Source organism: Mustela nivalis, assembly GCF_964662115.1.
Source record: "Mustela nivalis genome assembly, chromosome: 15".
Taxonomy (NCBI): Eukaryota; Metazoa; Chordata; class Mammalia; order Carnivora; family Mustelidae; genus Mustela; species Mustela nivalis.
Window position 1 is genome coordinate 8,675,744 of NC_139034.1, and position 21,481 is coordinate 8,697,224.

At 36.7% G+C, this 21,481-nt stretch overlaps 1 protein-coding gene and 2 pseudogenes across 3 annotated transcripts in view; 1 reads left to right on the plus strand and 2 right to left on the minus strand.

Annotated features, from left to right (window-relative positions):
• LOC309848517 (ral guanine nucleotide dissociation stimulator-like) overlaps positions 1–5,107 on the minus strand; it is a 729,203-nt gene extending 724,096 nt beyond the window's left edge. The window contains exon 1 of the mRNA XM_082700214.1: positions 4,516–5,107. The gene's annotated coding sequence lies outside the window, so the exon portion shown is untranslated. The remainder of the gene's footprint in view (positions 1–4,515) is intronic.
• Positions 5,108–8,809: 3,702 nt separating this feature from the next.
• On the minus strand, positions 8,810–10,868 carry LOC309848920 (mitochondrial import receptor subunit TOM20 homolog pseudogene; annotated as a pseudogene). The gene is made up of 2 exons: positions 10,817–10,868; positions 8,810–9,805 (listed from the first exon to the last, which is right to left on the minus strand). The product of its transcript is annotated as a mitochondrial import receptor subunit TOM20 homolog pseudogene (transcript).
• A 2,861-nt stretch (positions 10,869–13,729) lies between these two features.
• Positions 13,730–15,245, plus strand: LOC309848859 (14-3-3 protein theta pseudogene; annotated as a pseudogene). Its single transcript has one exon. The product of its transcript is annotated as a 14-3-3 protein theta pseudogene (transcript).
• Positions 15,246–21,481: the final 6,236 nt, after the last annotated feature.

Consider the following 21,481-nt stretch of genomic DNA (forward strand, 5'->3'; position numbering starts at 1 on the left):
TTTACCATATCCTACTGGACTTGTGTTTTTAAGTATCATCCCAAGCACATTTCATTTCTCCATGTATATAACAAGAATAAATTTTTGCTTCAAATTTTAGGAAAAGAGGGGCGCCTGGATGGCTCAGTCAGTTGAGCATCTATCTGCCTTTGGTTCAGGTCATGATCTTGGGGTCCTGAGATCGAGCCCCATGTCAAACTTCCTGCTTTGGTGGGCAGTCTGTTTCTCCCTCTGCCTCTGCTTCCCCCACCCTCTTGTGTGAGTTCTCTCTCTCTCTCTCTGTGTCTCAAGTAAATAAATAAAATCTTTTTTAAAAATTTTAGAAAAAGATTCTATTTTTTACAAAACTAAATCAAAAGCACTCAACACCACTAGAAAATTTTGGTATTGACCAAATTCTGTAAGTACCTATATTGTTTTAGACCAAAGCTGGTAAGAGAATGTTGCACTGTGCATAACTTTAAGTATATAACTACTTTTTTTTAAAGTTTATTTACATTTTGGCATCTCATATAAAGATAGTTAACTAGTCATGATTCTCTATTTTAGTTAATTGCCTGAAGGAAGGATCCAAATGCTGTTTCCTATTCTATAAAATAAGAGTTTATTTGAAATGATAGCTCAAAATCTTTTCTAGTACTGTACGTCTCTAAGTCACATTATCCAAAACTTGAATTTTACAATGCTGTGTCATCCTTTTTTTTTTTCCTAATGCATTTAGAGGTAAGAAGGATGTATAGAACATATCTAACATATTGTGAAAATCAGCGAAGATGTCTTAAATAATTTGAACTTCATTTTAGCTAAAACATTTTAAACTGACAAATTACTTAGGATTGTATTCAGAATTAATTCTAAACTAATTTTTATAATGCCAGATTACATTAATATGTTTATGAAATATCTTTGAGATTGCTATAGATTTTAGAAAGTGTGCTCCAAGTAAAATTTCAACCTGTGTAATAAAACAAAGTAAGAAAATAATACTTTACTGTTGGATAGCACTTTAATATTCCCAGAGCAAAAGATTTTCAGATCCTAACATTTGGAGATTTTTCTACAAATAGGACACTTCACCTTATTAACCTGATTAACTTGCAGTGAAAGTCACCAATTGACAGGTCCTACCCACACACTTCTTTCAGTGCTCCATTCTTTATATGAGTGATTGTCCAACAGTTCACTCCAACAATTGTCCATTAATTTAAGGAAAGTTTCCAACATGAAAAACATGATAATTGGAATCAAACAGTATTCTGTAATCCAGAAGAAACTGACAATGAAGGTAGCTAGAAGATTAAAAGCAAAAGCAAAAAGAAAAAGAAACATATATAAGTTAGAGACAAACTATATTTTCAAAGAATCAGTGGAACTATTGAGTTCCTTAAATAAGAATAAGGGGCTACTTAAAATTTTCAAAATAGAAAAAGCAGAACTTTGAAATTAAAAATATAAATAAAATTTAATTATAAACACAAATAGACTGGAAGAGAAAATTATGAAGAGCCCCTAGAAAACAGAACAGGAAGCAAAGAGGTTAAGAGAAACAGAAGGGGAAGGAAGAGAAAAAGGTGGGGGAGAGGCAAACCATAAGACTCTTAACTATAGAAAACAAACTGAGGGTTGCCAGAGGGGAAGTGGGTGGGGGATGGGCAAAATTGATGATGGATATTAAGGAAGGTACTTGTAATTGGCATCATGTATAATATGTAAGTGATGAATCACTAAATTCTACTCCTGAAACGAGTATTACCCTATCTGTTAACCAACTAATTTAAATAAAAACCTGGGGGAAAAAAAACCACAAAAAATGAAGGCAGAAAAAACTTGAGATTCAAGGCTTAACCAGGAGGCCCATCATATTGCAAGTAAGACTCCAATAAAGGAAGAATAGAAAAAGTATAGTGAGCAAGAAATTATTAAAGAACTAATAAGTTTATTTTTTCTCAGAACTGATCGAAATGAGTCTCCACATTGAAAAAGCCCACTGAATATCCAGCACAATAAATGAAAAATACTCTTACCAAAGAAAAAGTCCCAAATTGCAGCATATCAAGGATAAACAAGAGGTTGTAAGAGCTTCCCAAACGCAAGGAATGGGGATAGTTCACATCCAAAAAGTAGAATGGCACTGGACTTCTCCACAACTACATTGTGAAACAATTTCTTCAAAATTGTAAGGGGAACAGTTTCACTAGTTAATTCTGTACTCAGCCAAATCAAGTGTGATGGTACAAAAGAAAGAGTGGTCCCTCCTTTCCCTAAAAAATACTTTCCATGGACTGTGGCCTATGAAATTTTTAAAGGATGTGATTTGTCCAGATGATTAAATAAGAAAGAGAAAGATATAGATGACTCAGGAGAGGGATAAAAAAGTGTCAGCATGGCTGCTATTCAACAAGCCATGAGGTCAGTCAGTTCCATATTGTACTCTCTAAACGAGAACCTTGGGAAGGAGCTCTCCAGGAAACAAAGGAACATAACATGTTGAGCATACATAAAAAATATTAATTGCATGTAGCAGAGATTTGGAAGAGTATATAATAATTGTATTAAGTACATAGAAAACTAGAGGGTAAAAAAATTAGTAGTTATAAACTCCAGGAGAAATAATAGGCATGGTCCTAGTTCACCTCTTTGCTTAAAATATTTGCAACTCATAATAATGTAGACATTAGCTATTTATATTTATATTGGTGATTTATATAGTCCCACATTATAACATTATTTTGATATCAGAGATGGGTAGAAATATGGGATAAGAATATAGAAGAGTGAAGTCTTCATATGATTGGGAGTTAACCAATTTTGTTTTAAATTGATAAATGAAGAAATAAAGTATAAGGATATCATCTAGACCCACACTAATATTAATCTGTGGCAAAGGAGGTAAGAGTATACAATGGGAGAAAAGACAGTCTTCAACAAATTTTGCTTGGAAAACTGGACAGCTACATGCAAAAGAATGAACTTGGACCACTTTCTTATACTGTACATACACAATAATAAATCAAAATGGACTAAAGACCTAAGTGGGAGACCTGAAAAAACAAAACTCATAGAAGAAGACATAAGCAGTCATTTCTTTGACATCTGCCATCACAGCGTTTTCCTAGATATGTCTCCTGAGGCAAGGGCAACAAAAGCAAAAATAAACTATTGGGACTACAACAAAATAAAAAGCTTTTGTGCAGCAGAGGAAACCATCACAAAAACAAAAAGGCAACCTACTAAGTAGGAGACGGTATTTGCAAATGATATATCCAATAGGGATTAATATCCAAAATATATAAAGCATTTATACAAGTCAGTACCCCCCCAAAAAGAACAAACAGATAATCTGATTTTAAAAAGGACAGAGGACCTGAATAGACATTTTTCCAAAGAAGACATACTCATGGCCACCAGATACATGAAAAGATGCTCAACATCATTATACAATGAAACGCAAATGAAAACCACAGTGAGGTATCATTTCACACCTGTCAGAATGGCAAAATCAAAAAGACAAGAAATAACAACAGTTGGAGAGGCTGTGGAGAAAAAGGAACCCGTGTGCACTGTTGGTAGGAATGCAAATTGGTACAACCACTGTGGAAAATAGTATAAACCGTTCTCAAAAAATTAAAAATAGAAATTTAAAAAAGAAGCTCTGGCACATTGTTGGTGGGAATGCAAATTGATGCAACAACTGTAGAAAACAGCATGAAGGTTTTACAAAAAATTAAAAATAGAAATACCATATGACCCAGTGATTCAACTACTGGGTATTTACCCAAAGAAAATAAAACACTAATTCGAAAAGACAGATGCACTCCTATGTTTACTGCAGTATTATTTACAATAGCCAAAAATATGGAAGCAACCCAAGTGTCCATTAATGACTGGATAAAGAAGATATGATTGATATATAGATAGAATATATATTCTTTATATATAGATATATATAAATAGATTAGGTAAATTAGATAAATCGATATATCTAAAGAAGATGTGATATTATATATATACTTACATTTAAGTGTATATATATATTTATATTATGTATAATATATATAATATATACAATATACATATATTATATATTATATATATACACACATATATAAATGGAATATTGCTCAACCATAAAAAGAATGAGTTCTTGCCATTTGTGACAACATGGATGGATATAGAGGTTATATTGCTAAATGGAATAAGTGAGAAAAAGACATACCATATGATTTTCCTCCTACGTGGAATTTAAGAATTAAAACAACGAAAAAGAAACCCAGACTCTTTTTTAAGTACAAAGAACAAATGGGTGTTTGCTAGAGGAGTGGTAGGTGGGGGGGCAGATAAAACACATAAGGGGGTTTAAGAGTATACTTAATCATGATGAACACTGAGTAATGTATAGAATTGTTAAATCATTATATTTTACACCTGAAACCAATCTAATACTTACATTTATTTATATATATATATAATTTTACTTAATAAACTATAACTATAGTAACTATATACATGTATTACGTTGATAAAAATAAAATCATCCCTGCGGTTTCTCCGCAGACCACGGGAGGCCAGAGGCGGGAACCGGCTCCCCCGGCCGCGCGCAGGAGGGATTTCAGCGGAAGCTGTCGAGCGACTTTCATAAATGAAGCTTTAAAATGACCTTTTTAAAAGAAGAGTAAATCCTCGGTTTCCGTGTGACTGTGCAGACACAGCCCGGAGGTCAGCCCTGGGGGCCCGGAGCAGGCCGGTGCGTGTGGGTGGTCGCAGGCGGCCGGTGTCCAGCCTCGGGCCGCGCCAGCGCCGCAGGACGAAAACGCTCGTGTGGCCTTTCCCTGCGCCCCGACGGAGCCCGAGGCCGTTGTGAGGTGTTGGCCGTGGGCAGGACGGACGCGCCCCCACGCGCCTCCAGGGGCCCGGGAAGCTCGCGGTCATCTGGATGTACAGTCTCTGTTGTCTCTGGTTTTAAATAACAAGCCGCTTAGAACCTGATCTTTACGCAGATTAAATTCATTGTCACTTCGCTTTGATCTTCAGCAATATTTATAAATTTAGTCATTGTAAAGGTTTCCTCATTTGATCCAGTTTTATACGAACTCTGGTTTGTTTGAGTCCGATGAGCTAAGCAAATGCGAATAATTTTTTAAAGAAAGAAAAAAAAAGAAGCCTCCTCTGAGACTTGTATTCTGTTGTTCATAATTTTAGGAGTTCTGAATTTCTTGGAAGAGCTGCTTGAGTGTATTTTTGTACCCATATCTTCACTTCTGCCCTTTTCTTCTTAAATTAAAAAAAAAAAACTATGATGTATTACACATTAAAGTTTTCTTGGTTTTATATATCAAAGAATAAAAACTTTTTGTTACATTTAAAAAAAATAAAATAAAATGAATTTAAAAAATACAATATCTCAACTTCTATGAAGGCAAGAGTTAATTGTGTGTTGATTTGACATTTTGCAGAACTTAAGATACACAAACATTTAAAACAACAGCAAAAACACTTTAATAAATATGTGTCTTATCTAGATTTTCTAATTTCTTGAAGTGTAATTATTGTTAGTATGCCCTTATAATCCTTTTTATTTCTATGTGATTGTAGTGTTATTCCTCCTTTGTTCCTGATTTGACTTGAGATTTTCTTCTTTTTTTAATATGGGCATTTATAGCTGTAAGTTTCCCTCTAAGCACTACTTTAATTAAGTCCCATCAGTTTGGGTATATTTTGTTTATGTTTTTATTCATTAAAATATTTTCTGATTTCTCTTGGGATATTTTGTTTGTTGATTATTTAGAAGTGTGCCATTTAATTTCCTCACATCTGTGAATTTCCATGCACATTTGAGAAGAAAGATATTCTACTGTTGTTGGGTATTCTATAAATCTCTTACCTCTAGTTGATTTTTAGTACTATTTCAGTCTTCTATTTCCCTGTTGACTTTCTGGCTAGTTATTGAAAATGGGATACTGAAGTCTCCAGTTATTATTGTTTAATTGTATATTTTCCCCTTCTGTTCTGTAAATTCTTCCTTCAGGTTTATCAGGGCTTTTTTTGTTAGATGCATATATTTATAATAGTTATTACTTTCTGATAGGTTGATCCTTTTATTATTGTAAAGTGTTCTTCGTCTCTAGGGAAAATTCTTGTCTTAAAGTTTCTTCTGATACTAGTACACACACTCCAACTTTCTTTTGATCATTGTTTGTATGGCATAATCTTTTTATAGTTTTCCTTTTTAACCAATCTCAAGTATATATTTTACAGAGAGTGAGAGTATAGTATCATGTTTTTTAATCCATTTTAGATTGTTTATTACATTTACATATAATGTAATTACTGTAAAATTAAGAATTACATCTGCCATTTTCCTGGTTGCTGTGTTTCTTATGTCTTCACCCATTGTTCCCATTCCTTCATTATTGCCTTCCTCTGTATTTGATAGATTTTTTTTTTTTTAGTTTACCATTTTAATTTCTTCGTTTCTTTTACTGTATGCTTTAGAATTGTTTTCTTAATGGTTGTCCTGGTGATTATTATTAGCATGTTGACATAAAACAATCTAGTTTAGATTAATACCAATTTAATTTCATTGCAGAAACTTTGCTCCAGTATAGTTCCATTCACTTCCTTTACTTTGTGCTATTACTATCATATACATTACATTTTTATACATTGTAAACCCATCAACACAGTTTTAAAATTGTATAGCTGTGTTTTAAATCATATAGGAGAAGAAGAGAATTGCAATGAAAATATCTATTTATACTTTTATATTTACCTATATACTTTTATAGTAAATACTGGTGCTTTTTGTTTCCCTATGTAAAACAAAGGTATGTCTAGTGTTAGACTGAAATACTCTCCTCACTTCTTGGACACAACTACTAGCAACATCTTCTCTTAGTTTTTGTTTTTTAGAAATATCTTGATTTCTCTTTCATTTTTAAAAATGGTTTTGCAGATGTAAGATTCTTTGTTAATAGTTGTTTTTTGCTTCTTTCTTTGTTTTCTTTCAGCACCTGGGATAATGTCATCTCAGTGCCATTTGGCCTCTATGGTTTCTAGTGAGAAGTCAGTCTTTACTTTTATTGAGGATCATATTTTCCATTGCAGTTTTCAAGATTGTCTCTTGTCCTTTTCTTTTGACATTTTGACTATGAAATGTTTGAGCGTAGATCTTGTTGATTTATTGTACTCGAGTTTATTGAGCTTCTTGAATTCTAAGACTAATTCTTTTTGTTGTTGTATCTGGAGAGTTTCTAGTCATTATTTCTTAAGATATTCCTTCTGCGCCTTCCTCTCTCTCCTCTCTCTCTCTTTCTCCCACCTTTCCCAGCCACTCCGTCCTTCTCTCTTTTTCCGGGACTCCCATTTTACATGTTGGGGATGTTGGATGGTGTCCCTCAGGTGTCTGAGGCTCTGTTAATTTCTCCTCATTCCTTTTGCTGTTTCCTTCTCATGCTGGATAGTTTCAATTGACCTGTATTCAGTTCATTGTCTTCAACTTAACTGATTCTTTCTTCTGTAAATAATAAATATATTATTATATTTACATTTATATTATATAAATAATAAATATATTATTCAGACTAGAGAAGTTTTTCATTTTAGTTATACTTTTCAACATCAGAATTTCTCTTTGATTTCAAATAATAAGGGTGCCCGGCTGGCTCAGTCAGTACAGCATGTGACTCTAGATCTCTGGGTTGTGAGTTTGAGCCCCGCACTGGGTGTAGACCATTACTTAAAAATAAAATATTTTACAAATAAAAGGAATAATAATTTATATCTCTTTATTGTTATTCTCTATTTGATGAGACATCATTTGCATACTTTCCCATAGTTCTTAGACATGATTTCTTTCAGTTCTTTCAACTTATTTATTATAAGTGATTTAAAATCTTTGGCTAATAAATCCAACTTTTGGTTTTCTTCAGGGACAGTTTCTGTTAACTGCTATTTTTCCTGTTTATAGCCTATGCTTTTTTGTTTGATTATAATCTCTTTTTTTGTTGTTGTTGTTGAAACTGGATATTTATGATATATATATTTTTTTAAGTACCAAGGATCTTTATTCTCAGACCTAATGTTCAACCTGTGACTGCAGATAACATGTCACTATTTCGAGAACACCTTCATTCTTTCCAAGTCTTCAGCCATAAGGTTATACCTTATTCTCATCATAACAAGATAAATGATTGAGATTGAAGGAGGATTAAGGAGATACACTGAAGATAAAAGCAAAGGGGAACAAACATTTTACAAGTTTATCATCCCAGTTACCCTAAAGGTTAAGTTTCAGATTTACAAGAGTAATGACAGAACCGCATGATTTCAGTGAAAACCAACACAAGTTAGATCTTTAAAAAAAAAGGGAGTTGGGGGTGGGGGAATCAGTTCAGAAATACTAAGTCAGGCAAGCATGCAAACTTCAGAGTATAAAAAATGCAAGGCCTGGTTGTCCAAACAAATATATCCCTCAGGAGATGGTGGTGCTTAACAGAAACAAATGAATTAAAACCTGAAAGGGACACTTCTCTGAATTAGCAGACCAATTCTCTCATTTTTTAAGTGAGGAAAGAGGGTAGACAGTAATTACTGAGGCTCACATGGGTAGATAAAGGATGTACATAGATTTAATTCCCAGTGCTATTTACTACATACATCTAAAATACGATAAATATCCAGAACACAGTAAGCCCACCGATTAAAATGACAAATACACGGGGAGGAGGTGAATTAATACAGCACAGCAGCACTTCTCACGTCATATTTAAGAGATTAAAAGGAAAAAAATAATCTCTCAAAGATTTTAATGCTCAGTTTTGATAGACTCCATCCAATTCTTTAATGTAGAGCAAATGTACGAGCTTAAAAAGAACGTGCATTCTTCAGCTTTCTCCTATACTTTTTCGGCCTATCTTTCAAAACTAAGCACTGAGTATTTTTAACCTAAGTAATGTGATGTTATATGTACACTTTAATTGCACGTTTTAGGAATAAAATCCATGATATTTTGGTAACTCAGTGTATTTATAAAATGAAAAGCTTTCTACCAAAATACACTTTTCACTGGGAAAAATAAATAAAACAGACAAATGGATCTACACAAAGTAAAAATTAACTTTGGTAGATTTCGGTGTAGGACAGTCCGTAACAAGCCTATTTGCCCTTTTTCCCCCAGAGCTGCTCATCTTCCAACTTAAGATTTTAAAAATATTTTTAATTGAGATTATGTTGACATGTTCTCATTCCACATCATCTTCAGCCAAGCTCTGAGCACTTACAATTCTCTGACTAATTGTTGGAAGCTTGGTCAGAAGCATCTGGAACACTGGTGGTGGGAGAGTCCGCTGTAACCCTTGCAGCAACTGCTGTGGCTGTCCACACACAGCAACTGCATTTGTCAGATGGTCTACACCTTTCTCATACTCGCCTTGGGCTAGCAACTCTTCCCCAAGTTGTATTTCTTCAAGGAAGAATCTCTGAACAGCTTCGGCATCTTTAAGGTCAGGTAACTTGCAAAGTCCGGCTCGCTCCTTGGCAAGCTTTTGTTTCTTTCTTCGTTCTCGAAGCCTGTTCTCGAAGTTGGGGTCACTCGGCGTCTTGCGGTCGAAGTAGATGCAGTACCCGCCGACGAGAGCCCCGCAGACGCCGGTGGCGACGGCGCTGTTCCGGCCACCACCTTCCCACGGCCCAGACGCAGGAGCGAGCGCGGCGGCGGCGGGGCCGGCGAAGAAGCTGTGGGCCGGGAAGCCGCCGACCACGCCGCTGCGACCGGACGCTCGCCGCGGGAGACGCGGAAAGCTGCTCTCTGTGTTTTAAGTGATTTTTCTGTAAAGTCCGTTCTTTGTTGTGGGCACTGAAGTCTCTGTTCTGGTGCCTTAGCAGTCAGCCAATGATTGATGGGAGGTTGAACTAAGAAGTCTCTCAACCTTTGCTGAGGGGCTTGGTATATTTGTCGGGGCATCCCTTAGTGCTCCACCGGGCAGTTCACAACCGTCCCTTGGCCTTAGCCTTCACTTTCTGCTTGCACAGAGTCTCAAAGTCAGCCAGAAATGAGAGCTCAGAGCCTTCTCAAGCCTTTCATGGTCATGCACTAAGCTCTTTGCATGTACATGAGCCTCTAGAATCCCAGGAATATGTGGAAGTTTTTCAGGGTTCCATGTGGACATCTTAATTCTTCAATTTTCCCTTTAATTTGTGTTTGTTTGATCAGCCTCTCATTAGCCCCAAGCGTTAAAGTTCCCTCCAACAGCTTCAGTGCTAACTAATTGCCACTGATTTTCTTTCGTAAGTGCTCCAAAGTAACACTGTTTGCACAGAGGCAGCTCTTGAGTCACGAAATAAAATGCCTTCAAAATGGAATCGTTTGGTGAGATGCTAGATAGGCAAATATTGACAGTTCTTTAGGTATGGACATTTCAGGGAATTCTAAACCTACCCTAATCCTATATGTATTGATAGGCTGCTAGTTTATCCAGCTACCAGAGTGGTGAGGCTCTTTGTTTTCATTGCTACTCCAGAACCTGATAGGGGAATGGGATTAAGAGAAAAATGAGATAACTAACTGAAGTCAATTTGCAGAGTTTGGAAAAAGATGATTTTGACAGTTTTGCCATTGTTGCTATTGCTTTTACTCCACCATTCCAAACATTAAGCTCTACTTTTTAAAAGACAGATACCATATGATTCCACTTATGTGTAGAATTTAAACAACAAAATGAATAAACAAACAAAAAGCAGAATCAGACCTATAAATACAAAAAACAAACTGATGGTGGCCAGAAGGGAAGGGCTGGGGGTGGGGCGGGGATGAACAAACCGTGAAGGAGCGTGCGAAATACAGGCTTCCGGTTATGGAATGAATAAGTCATGGGAATAAAAGGTACAGTGTAGGGAATATAATCAATGATATTGTAATAGCAATGTATGGGGACAGATAGTAGCTATACTTGTGGTATGGAAAGCATAATGTATACAGTTGTTGAATTTCTATACTATTTTCACCTGAAACTAATGTAATGTGTATCCACTATAGTGAAATTAAAAAAAATAAATAAAAAGCAATTCAAATAGTAGAAATAGAACAAAAAAGTGTTGTAAATAAGGTTTCTACCCTAAACACCTCGACCCTGGATCCCAAACAGAATATTTTTTTAAAGATTGTGTATTTATTTATTATAGAGAGACAGCAAGAGAGTTAACACAAGCAGGGGGAACGAGAGAGAGAGAGAGAAGCAGAGAAGCAAGCTTCCTGCTGAGCAGGGAGCCCAATGCAGAGTTTGATCCCAGGCCAGGGTACATGACCTAAGCCGAAGGCAGATGCTTAACGACTAAGCCACCCAGGTACTCCCAGAATATTAACTAGTGTTAACAGTTACTGTGTGTCTTTCATAAATACATGCCTAGAGAAGCATGTATATAGAGAGACAAAAGATCTGTATTTCCTTTTATACATATAGAAATATACTGTATTCTCTATTATTCACCATTTTTTTAAACTTGGTAATTTACCTTAGATGTTGCTACATAGAACTATTTCAGTTTGTTATTGTGGTTGTTGGTATTGTAAGATGAATAGGGCATTATTTACACATTGTCTAGTAACAGACACTTGGATTGGTCTACTATTTTGTTATTTCAAACAATGATGGGATGAACACCATGGCATTTACATCTCTTTGACCACGTGTGCTATTACTGAAGGATAAGTTCCTAACTATGAAATGTAAGGTGTGTTTGTTTTCAGATATTGATGGATGTTGGAAAATTGCCTTCAATGATGTTTCATCAGTTTATACTTCTGTTTGTGGTAAAGGAGAATGCTGTTTCTCCTCATTGCCACATTGGATTATCAAGTATGTTTTGCCAATTTCAAAGATGAAAATTTCTCCTTATTGTTTTAATTTTCTTCTCTTATAATACCTTCTCATATATTTCATATATTCATATGTTTGTGAGTCTTCTTCGCTTCACACACAGCATCTCTTTTCATATCCTTCTCTCATTTTTTTTATTGAGTTTTAATTTGTAATGCTCTTTGTGAGTTAGAGTCGTTGGACTTTTGGTCTGTTTTACATATTACAAATATTCTTTTCTCTAGCTGATTATTGGTCACATGGTGTGGTTTACAGTACTTTTTTCTTTGTTAATTTTTTTTTAAGTAGTCAGATTTTCCAGTCTTTCTTCTCCATTTATAAAAATTTCATCTCTTATTTCTTCCAGGAACCTATTGTTCCATTTAGTTATTTATTTGGGTGGCTTATTGTTTGTGAGTGCTAACCAGTTGTCTCTGCATCATTCCTCTCTGATTTAAAATGCCACTCTTCTTAGGTACTAAATTCCTTTATGTAGAGAGAATATTTCTGGACTCTCTATTCTTTTCCATTGATTTCTTTGCCAATTTGTCCTTTCTGTAGTGCCAACATTTTTTTTAAATTAAAGTTTTATTCATTTGACACACAGAGATCACAAGTAGGCAGAGAGAGAGAGAAGGAAGCAGGCTCCCCGCTCAGCAGAGAGCCCGATGTAGGGCCCGATCCCAGGACCCTGGGATCATGACCTGAGCCAAAGGCAGAGGCCTCAACCCACTGAGCCACCTAGGCGCCCCTGTAGTGCCAACATTTTAATGGGTATTTTTCCATATGACCTTTAGAATCAGCTTGTCTATTTCTATTTCCCTGTTGAGGAAAAATTTACATTGTTACTTTTGTTAAAATTACATTAAAACGGGTGCCTGGGTGGCTCAGTGGTTTAAAGCCTCTGCCTTCGGCTCAGGTCATGATCCCAGGGTCCTGGGATCAAGCTGGGCATCTGGATCTCTGCTCAGCCGGGAGCCTGCTTCCCTTCCTCTCTCTCTGCCTGCTTCTCTGCCTCATTGTGATCTCTGTCAAATAAATAAATAAATAAATCTTTTTAAAAAATGACATTAAAACAGGAATCTCAGATTTTTGCACCTATCAGTCAGAATCTTGCGGAAAGCTTGCTAAAACATAGTTGGTGGGGCCTCACCTTCAGAGTTTCTAATTCACTGAGTCTGAGTTGAGGCTTGGGATTTGTGTATCCTAAAATTCAAAGGGTGATGTTGATGCTGCTGGTCTGGGACAACTCTACTTTCGTGAAGTAAAAATGTATTCATTTTAAGAGAGTTGTTATCCTTCCAATATTCATTCTAACAGCAAGGTATGTTATTCCATTTATGTTCTATTTTCTTAGTAGAGTTTCAGTGTTTTCTTTATATTGATACAACTTATTGTTTTAAATTTATTCCTCTGCAGTTTCTTTTTTGTTGCATTGTAATAAAGGTTAGTTTAGGGGCACCTGGGTGGCTCAGTGGGTTAAAGCCTCTGCCTTTGGCTCAGGTCATGATCCCAGGGTCCTGGGATCAAGCTGGGCATCTGGCTCTCTGCTCAGCGGGGAGCCTGCTTGGCTTCTTCTCTTCTCTGCCTGCCTCTCTGCCTACTTGTGATGTCTGTCAAATAAATAAATAAAATCTTTAAAAAAAAAGAGTACTAGAAACATAAAGTTTAAAAAAATAAAGGTTAGTATATAATTATTATTTAATAATTATTTGGCAATTTGTGAATTATTATTTTAAATATTTATGGTTAGCAAGTCTTCCTTGTTCAACTTATTACAATGAAAGTGGGAATGGTATTAGGTTACTTTCTGAGAATTTGGAGGACATATTAGGGAAAGAGAGGAAGGTGAGCTTTTTTTTTTTAAAAAAAAAGATTTTGGACTCGCGCCGCGGCCGCGGAGACGTGAAGGCCGTCCGCACGCCTCCTCGCGATCCGGGTCGGTGCTTGCCCTCGCTCTCCTCTCCGCGTCCCCATGGAGATGACGGAGCTGATCCAGAAGGCGAAGCTGGCCGAACAGGCCGAGCGCTACGACCACATGGCCACCTGCATGAAGGCCGTGACCCAGCAGGGCGCCGAGCTGTCCAACGAGGAGCGCAACCTGCTCTCGGTGGCCTACAAGAACGTGGTCGGCGGCCGCAGGTCCGCCTGGAGGGTCATCTCGAGCATCGAGCAGAAAACCGACACCTCGGACAAGAAGTTGCAGCTGATTAAGGACTATCGGGAGAAAGTGGAGTCCGAGCTGAGGTCCATCTGCACCACGGTGCTGGAATTGTTGGATAAGTATTTAATAGCCAATGCAACTAATCCAGAGAGTAAGGTCTTCTATCTGAAAATGAAGGGAGATTACTTCCGGTACCTTGCTGAAGTTGCATGTGGTGATGATCGAAAGCAAACGATAGATAATTCCCAAGGATCTTACCAAGAAGCTTTTGATATAAGCAAGAAAGAGATGCAGCCTACGCACCCAATCCGCCTGGGGCTGGCTCTTAACTTTTCTGTATTTTACTATGAGATCCTTAATAACCCAGAGCTTGCCTGCACACTGGCTAAAACGGCTTTTGATGAGGCCATCGCAGAACTTGACACACTGAATGAAGATTCCTACAAAGACAGCACCCTCATCATGCAGTTGCTTAGAGACAACCTAACATTATGGACATCAGACAGTGCAGGAGAAGAATGTGATGCAGCAGAAGGGGCAGAAAACTAAATGCATACAGGGTGGTCATCCTTCTTCCCCTCAAGAAACCTTTTTACTCATCTCCATTCCTTATTCCATTTGGATTTCCTATAGCAAAGAACCCACTCATGTGTATGGAATCAACTGTTTATAGTCTTTTCACACTGCAGCTTTGGGAAAAACTCCATACCTTGATTTTGTGTTTGTCTTGGCCTTCCTGGTGTGCAGTTACTGCTGTAGAAAAGTATTAATAGCTTCATTTCATATAAACACAAGTAATTTCCAAACACTTCTATAGAGGACTAAAAATGTATCTGGTATTGAAGTAATCTGAACCAGTTTTGCAAGTGACTGTGTTTTGTATTACTGTGAAGATATGAAAATGTAGTCATTACAATTTACAAAGTGTTCTGCATAACTTCCTAATTTCTACATTCCTTCCTTCCCTCTTCAGGGGTTTCCTTTCCGTAAGCAACTTTTCCATGCTCTTAATGTATTCCTTTTTGGTAGGAATCCAGAAGTATTCGATTGAATGGAAAAGCATTTGGCATTTCTGCGCTGGGGGTCACAAATTAAAATGCCTCCTGTGTCATATATGATGGAGGTCTTGTGTATCAGGAGGTTTCCTTATTCATTCTTTATTTGCTGCTGTTTAAGTTGACAACTTCCCTTCCCAATAAAAATTCACTTACACCTTAAAAAAAAAAAAAGATTTTATTTATTTATTTGACAGACAGAAATCACCAATAAGCAGAGAGGCAAGCAAAGAGAGAGGGGGAAGTAGGCTCCCCGCTGAGCAGAGAGCCCAATGCGGGGCTCGATCCCAGGACCCTGGGATCATGACCGGAGCTGAAGGCAGAGGCTTTAACCCACTGAGCCACCCAGGCGCCCCAAGGAAGGTGAGCTTTGATAAGAAAATGTTACTAAAACTTTTTCCACTCGTGGCTTAAAAAATGTTTCCTTCATGTGATTCTAGGGCTGGAAAAATTAGTTGGAATAATTAGTTTTTCTAAAGTATAGAAAAAGCTCTGAAAATCCGCAGGCTTCACTAACATGTATGAGGAATCACTAATATCAAAGATGGGTTACATTCAGATAGCTTGAATTTTGGTTATATATGTAAATTAGAGGCCAAAAGACATTCCTAGGAAGGGTGAAAGTGTAAATTGCAAGGGCAAAGGGTGAAGGGATGAATGAAGACTAACGAACAGATACTTTAACTTTTATAGAAAGTAAGCACCTTTCCGGACCATAGCATATGCCCCTATGTTTTATTGCCTAGACTGAGGATATCTGAAGACTACTTTTAAGATCTGCAAGATAAATTTTAAAAATTCAGCCTAAATATTTCTGCAAATAGTATAATCCAAATTAGTATTTCCCAATCAGCCTAGTATCTTTTTCCCTCTCCTTCTATTGGTAAAAAATAAAAAGAAAAAGAAATGGAGAACACGTGTTCTCCATCCTGTTCTCCAATCGTAGGAACATACTATGCTATAGGTGATAATTTTCTTATTTACTGTGGTATGCAGAATACAAGTTCCCCAAAGATGCCTATGTTCTGATCTCCAGAACCTGTGAGTATGTTACATTACACAGCAAAGGGGAATTAAGGTTACAGATAGGGTCAAAGTTGCTAATCAGCTAACCTTAAGAGGGAGAGTATTCTAGATTATACAGGTGGGGCCAGTGTAATTACAGGGGTTCTTTAAGGTTTTATTTATTTACTTAACAGACAGAAATCACAAGTAGGCAGAGAGGCTGATCGAGAGAGAGGGAAGCAGGCTCCCTACTGAGCAGAAAGCCTGATGCGGGCCTCGATCCCAGGACCCTGAGATCATGACCTGAGCTGAAGGCAGAGGCTTTAAACCACTGAGCCACCCAGGCGTCCAATTACAGGGGTTCTTAAAAGAGCAAGAGGAGTGCAGGAAAGAAGGTGAAATATATTTCATGTGATAAAGACTCATTCTGCTCTTGTGGCTTTAAAAATGGAGGAAAGGAACCATAAGCCAAGGAAGATGTGCCATCTCAAGAATCTGGAAAGGGAAGGTTCCCCCAAAGAGCCCATAGAAAGGAATGCAGCTGTCCCCAGCCTTAACTCAGTGAGACCTATACAAGGTTACTTGACCCTATACAACAACAAGGTAATAAAAAGCATTGTTTTAAAGTATGAATTTATGGTAATTTGGTAACAAATTGGAAATTAATGCAATTATTAAACTATTATGACAGAGTACTCACAAATACTGATGTTACCTCTTTTTTTTCTTAAATTGTTAGCATTTGTCCAAATATCTAAAAGGTTAACTTTTTTTCCCCCAATTAACAGCAAATTTTTGGAAGTTGGATATCTCAGAGTTCATTTAGGGCAATACTTATCCGGAAATCTGGTCTATCTGCAAAGTGACTAAGGACCTCATTGGCATATCACCCTGGAAAACAGCTGAGTCTGAATTAAGATTAAGAGCATTGGAGTTGGAGGCTCAGAGACCTAAAACCTCTGCTAGGACTGAATATGTGACATTGGATAAGTTATTTACTCTCTCCTCTTTTTCCTTATACTCGAACTTAAATCATAAGGTTATGGTGAGGATTACCTGAGAGGATATATGTATAGCACTTAGCATGGTTCTAGCCCATAGGCAAAAAAAAACACCATAAAATGAAGACACAGATTCTCAAAAAAAAAAAAAAAAATTCATAGTGCCTTTCATCATAAAAGCAAAAAAATCTAAACGACTCAACTGTTCCCAAAGGCATAAATACAGCAATTGACATTCATAATGGCATTCCTAAATGATCAAGTATAAGGTTTTTTAACAATTCTTTTAAAGATCTTTAAAATATGTGACTTTTGGTCTTTAAAGTGGCAAGATTTTTGTACCTCAAAAATTTATGCATGTGGAATTTACATCAAGAGTGTCATATGAACAAAACATTTTATAAGGTATATTTTTACTAGGACTCAAACCTTAGCTCCTCCACTTTTTGTTCATCTGTAACATATGAAACACTTCATCTTACTTAGCCTAAGTTTTCTTCTATAAAATTTGGATAATAGGAGAGGTACTTGGTAATGTGGTTGGGAAGATTAGCGAGAGTACATTTGAATCACCCCCTTGAATATACCTATAAGTGATTGTTCAATAAGTGGTGGTTATTCGTCATTGTTACTTTGTGATCCTCTAAAACTGCATTGACTAAAGTCAGTAGTAACCTAATTATGAAATACTCTGGGTATTTCTCTTCCTTTATTATAGTTTGTCTTACACTGGAAACTACTGAACCTCTTAAAATTCTCTCCTTTCTCCTTTTCTGGTGGTGTTCTTAGCCCTTTTTTTTCCCCTAGGTTATTTATTTATTTATTTATTTATTTGACAGACAGAGATCACAACTAGGCAGGAAGGGAGAGAGGAAGGAAATCAGGCTCTCCGCTGAGCAGAGAGCCCAATGCGGGGCTCGATCCCAGGACCCTGGGATCATGACCTGATCTCAAGGCAGAGGCTTTAACCCACTGAGCCACCCAGGCGCCCCTTTTGCTTATTCTTCTTCCTTTGCCCAAACCTTAAATATTGGTGTTTCCCAATTTCTATACCTTTTTAAATTTTTCTTTTTCCATGCACATTGTTTATGAGTATGATAATGCTTCTTATATTAGCTGAAACCTTTTCCCTGAGCACCAGTTGTATTGCTCAGAGACCTCTTTCTTTTTTAAAGTGAGAGAAAGGAATGCATTTTCTTTACGAGTTTGCTTCATTTATAGCCTTAAGTATTTATATGGTATGTGGGTATGCATTTGTATTGTGACTTTAACCCAAAAACATTAATTAGGTGGGTCTTTTCCAAATCTTTAATCTCTACTAATCTACTAATGGTTGAAAAATGGTACATGTAACTGTGATGGACATGTCTTTAGAATTAGTTAAACACATTTGCAAGTTTCTGAACCATTTACTTATTTTTCTGGGCACTACTTTATATCCTTTGTTCCTTTGCTTCTTTCTTTCCTCCATCCTTCCTTCCTCCTCCCTTCTTCTGTCCGCCCCTCCCTTCCTCCCTTTCTTTCTTGTTTTAAATTTCAAGTTAGGTTACATAGAGTGTGGCTCTGCTTTCAAGAACAGAATCCAGTTATTCATCAGCTGCATACAACACCGAGTTCACATTCAAACCTGTGTCCTCCATAATGTCCATCACCCATCTAGCCCATTTTCCCACCCACCTCCCCTTCAGCAACTGTCAGCTTCTTGTCTACATTAAAGAGTCTCTTGTGGTTTGCCTCCCTCTGTTTTTTATCTTATTTTATTTTTCCTTCCCTTCCTCTTTGTTTATCAGTTTTTCTTAAATTGCACATATGAGTGAAATCACATAGTATTGGTCCTTCTCTGACTGACTTATTTCACATAATGCCCTCTAGTCCCATCCATATCATTGCAAGTGGCAAGATTTCATTCATTCCGATACCAAGTAGTATTCGATTGTACATATACCACATCTTCTTTATCCATTCATCTGTTAATGGACATCTGGGCTCTTTCCATAATTTGGCTATTATTGATAGTACTGCTATAAACTTGGGGTGCATGTGCCCCTTCTAATCAGAATTTTTGTATCCTTTGGATAAATAACTAATAATACAATTGCTGGGTCATAGGGTAGCTCTCATTTTAACTTTCTGAGGAAAATCCATACTGTTTTCCAGAGTGGATGCACCAATTTGCCTTTTAACTAACAGTACAAGAAGGTTCCCCTTTCTCTGCACCCTCACAAACACCTGTTGTTTCTGAGTTGGTAATTTTAACCATTCTGACAGGTGTGAAGTAGTATCTCATTTTGGTTTTGATTTGTATTTCCCTGATGATGCGAGATGTTGAGCCTCTTTTCATGTGTCTGTTAGCCATCTGAATATCTTTTTTGGACAAGATTCTATTCAAGTCTTCTGCCCATTTCTTAACTGGATTATTTGTTTTTTGGGGTGTTGAGTTTGGTAAGTTCTTTATAGATTTTGGATACTAGCCCATTATCTGATATGTCATTTGCAAAACCCTTCTCCCATTCCATCGGTTGCCTTTTGGTTTTGTTGATTGTTTCCTTCAGTGTGCAAAAGCTTTTGTCTTGATGAGGTCCTGATAGTTCATCTTTGTTTTTGTTTTCCTTGCCTCCGGTGATATGTCTACTAAGAAATTTCTATGGCTGAGGTCAAAGAGGTTGCCACCTGTGTTCTTCTCTAGAATATTGATGGTTTCCTGTGTCACAGTTAGGTCTTTCATCCATTTTTAACTTATTTTTGTGTGTGGTGTAAGAAAGTAGTCTGGTGCCATTCTTCTGCATGTCACTGTCCAGTTTTTTCCAACACCATTTTTTGAAGATAGTGTCTTTTCTCCATTGGATATTATTTCCTGCTTTGTTGAAGATTAGTTGACCTTACACTTGTGGGTCCATTTCTGGTTTCTCTTTTCTGTTCCTTTGATCTATATGTCTGTTCTGTGCCAATACCATACTGTCTTAATGACTGCAGATTCGTAATAGAGCTTAAAGTCCGGAATTGTGATGCCTCCAGCATTTCTTTTTTTTTTCTACATCACTTTAGTTATTTAGAGTTTTGTCTGGTTCCATACAAATTTTATAGTTGTTTGTTCTAGCTCAGTGAAAAATGCTGGTGTTATTTTTGATAGGGATTGCATTGAATATGTAGATTGCTTTGGGTGGAATAGACCATTTAACAATAGTTTTTTTTTCTTCCAATCCATGACATGGAATGTTGTTCCATTCCTTTGTGCCTTCTTCAGTTTCTTTTATATGTGTTCACTAGCTTTCACAGTACAGAACTTTTATTTCTCTGGTTAGGTTTATTTCTAGGTATCTTATGGTCTTTGATGTAATTGTAAATGGGATTGATTCCTTGATCTCTCTTTCTGCTGTTTTATTATAATTGGTGTATAGAAATGCAGCAGATTTCTGAATGTCCATTTTGTATCCTGTGACTTTGCTGAATTCATATATCAGTTCTAGCAATTTGTTGGTGGAATCTTTCAGGTTTTCTACATAAAGTATCATGTTGTCTGAGAAGAGTGAAAGTTTGACTTCTTCTGTGCTAATTTGGATGTTTTTTATTTTTTTTTTGTTGTTGTTGTTGTCTGATTGCTGAGGCTAGGATTTTCAGGACTGTGTTGAACAATAACAGTAAGAGTGGACATCCCTATCATGTTCCTGACCTTAGGGGTAAAGCTCTCAATTTTCCCCATTGAAGATCATATTAGCTCTTAGTCTTTTGTATACAGCCTTTATGATGTTGAGGTATGTTCTTCTATCCCTACATTCTTGAGGGTTTTTTTCGAGGAGGATGCTGTATTTTTTTCAAATGCTTTTCTGCGTCTGTTGAGAGGATCATATGATTCTTATCCTTTTATTAATGTGGTGTATCGTGTTGATTGACCTGCGGAAACTGAACCAACCCTGTAGCCCAGGAATAAATTGCACTTGATCTTGGTGAATAATCCTTTTAGTTTACTGTTGAAATTGATTGGGTAGAATCTTGTTGAGAATTTTTGCACATGATCATTGGCCATATTGGTCTGTAATTCTTTTTAATGAGGTGTTTGTCTGGTTTTGCAATCAAGGTGATGCTGGCCTCATAGAATGAGTTTGGAAGTTTTCCTTCCTTTTCTACTTTTTTAAACAGCTTCAGAGGAATAGGTATTAATTCTTCTTTAAATGTTTGGTAGAATTCCACTGGGAAGTCATCCAGCCCTGGACCTTGTGTTTTGGGTTATTTTTGATGATTGATTTAATTTCTTTGCTGGTTATGGGTCTGTTCAGTTTTTCTATTCCTTCCTATTTCCGTTTTGGTAGTTTATATATTTCCAGGAACTTACCCTTTTCTCCCAGATTTTTGGCATATAATTGCTTATAAGATTCTCCTGTAATTATTTGAATTTCTTCATTGCTG